The sequence below is a fragment of the Oratosquilla oratoria genome, unplaced genomic scaffold, assembly GCF_046742065.1.
Source record: "Oratosquilla oratoria isolate Oo_2021 unplaced genomic scaffold, ASM4674206v1 SCAFFOLD140, whole genome shotgun sequence".
In the NCBI taxonomy this organism is placed as follows: Eukaryota; Metazoa; Arthropoda; class Malacostraca; order Stomatopoda; family Squillidae; genus Oratosquilla; species Oratosquilla oratoria.
The window spans coordinates 135,001-137,500 of NW_027467496.1; positions in this window are offsets into that span (position 1 = coordinate 135,001).

Genomic DNA, 2,500 nt, shown 5'->3' on the forward strand with positions numbered 1-2,500 from the left:
GTGTGTGTGTGTGTGTGTGTGTGTGTGTGTGTGTGTGTCTGTGCGTGTGTGTGTGCGTGTGTATGTGCGTGCGTGTGTGTGTGTGTGTGTGTGTGTGTGTGTGTGTGTGTGTGTGTGTGTGTGTGTGTGTGTGTGTGTGTCTGTGCGTGTGTGTGTGCGTGTGTATGTGCGTGCGTGTGTGTGTGTGTGTGTGTGTGTGTGTGTGTGTGTGTGTGTGTGTGTGTGTGTGTGTGTGTGTGTGTGTGTGTGTGTGTGTGTGTGTGTGTGTGTGTGTGTGTGTGTGTGTGTGTGTGTGTGTGTGTGTGTGTGTGTGTGTGTGTGTGTGTGTGTGTGTGTGTGTGTGTGTGTGTGTGTGTGTGTGTGTGCGTGCGTGCGTGCGTGTGTGTGTGTGTGTGTGTGTGTGTGTGTGTGTGTGTGTGTATGTGTGTGTGTGTGTGTGTGTGTGTGTGTGTGTGTGTGTGTGTGTACACGCACGTATTCATCACTGCTAAACATCTTTAGTCTATGGAATCGACGATTTTATTGGGTTTGGATCAATCCTTTGCCATTAAGACGTTAAAACGAACCAACCTATTGTTTTTTTCGATAAAGCTTTGTGTTATCTGGATGCGGACAAATTATGAGAAAGTTCAATTAGCTAAATAAAATCGCTTGGCAATTCTAATGACTTAAGGGAGATTTTGTTATCGCCAACAACAAGTCGCAACAATATTCTGAATTACTTCTCTCGGTTGAAATACGGGATTATGGGATATAATCAATATTTATTCAAGTAGGAAGCTCGCTGGCTGAGCGGGTTAAGGAGTCGTTACTTGCGGCGAAGGTAGAGGGCATGGTGGTTCGATCCTGCCACCGGCGAAGTTGAACTAAGGGCATGATTTATACTCCACGCTACAAAGTCCTCTGTAAGGGGCACCGTCCTAGCCTTCCGATGGAAGGAGTATATGACGTTAAACTATAACATCAGATTTATTTGGTAATCAGTAGGCGCAGCCGGAAGCGTGCTGGTCTCGTGTGTTCCTATTCTCGGAAGTGACTATTAGTTACCTCCCCCAGTGGTCCCTAAAGCGCATGTACACAGGGCAAAGGTGACGGCTTCGGCAGCAGCTACTCAGCGACTCCTGGCGTAGGCTCCTAATCCTCTTATCTGATAAGGGAGGGCTGTTGGTATAGTAGGACAGTAAAAAAAAATGCCCTATTCCTCTCACTACAATGAGACGCTCTACAAAGATAAATCAAATCGCATCAAGGCAGTTAGAATAAAGAGAAACGTATCACCGGATATGTAAGGGGAATTTATTGAGGGGGAGTTGGGTTTTCCCTCAATGCCCTGACCAAAAAAAAAAAAAAGTACTTAATAGCTATTAATCCTGTGCCGGGCATGATAGGAGACCTACATAAACGCGTGTTTTTTTAATGAATAAGTCGACATCAATACTTGTCATTCCTTCTTCTTCTTTTTTTTTTGGGGGGGGAGGGGCTTTCTGTCTACAAAATAGAGAAAATGTGACCAGTCACAACCTGCATTCTTTTCATTTTTCAAAACATTGGTTGTCTGGAACGAAATAAAAATCTTATTCCAGTCCAGGTCACTACCACATGTCCTACAGTAATTGCAAAGTATATAAAATCATCATGGAATCACTTGCCATAAACTGACTTTTCCAATTTTTCAGAACGGTGGTGACAGCTATTTTGAAAGACGAAAGAAGGATGTCCGAGCGGATTTTTTGGAATACGAAGAATGATCAACACCTCGAACACCATCATTCGGGACTTCGGCAAAGGCCTTCGAGTGGCTTCGAAGATCGTCCATAAAGCCTTCCGAATTCTCTGCAGCTGCGGGGCTTCAGAAGAAGCTGAAAAGGGTTAGATCATTCCTCTAGACTTCAAGGATCTTTGTCCAGTTGACGGACAACAGGAAACCAAAGGAGATTATGAGGAACTCCTGAAACACGAAGACAAGAAGAACTTCCCAGAAGAATCGAAGACTCCTCAGGAAAACGAGAGGACTTCGACCACCAACGAAGACACTTTAGATGGTTCTTCGATAAATACTCAGAAAGCCATGGTACCAGAGGACACTCTCCCTTCAGAGGAATACCATGAGGATTTCTTAGCTTTGTTGGTTGAGGATGACAGCAAGCAAGACATACCAACGGTTATGGGACAAAATGCCACTACATCAGAAGAAAACACTGCGACGCTCTCAGAAGCTATTGTAGATCAAAAAGACCCTAAAACAGAGGAAGAAATTGTGCTCTCCACTTGTGGGTCTGTTCAAAAGCTATCCCTCCCGGAAGAATCGAAGATTCCTCAGGAGAATGAGAGGAATTCGATCTCCAACGAAGACACCTCTGATGGTTCTTCGATGAATACTCAGAAAGACGTGGTACCAGAGGACGCTCTCTCTTCTGAGGAATGCCAAGAGGATGTCATAGCTTTGTTGGTTGAGGATGACAGCAAGCAAGACAAACCAACGGCTGTGGGACAAAATGCC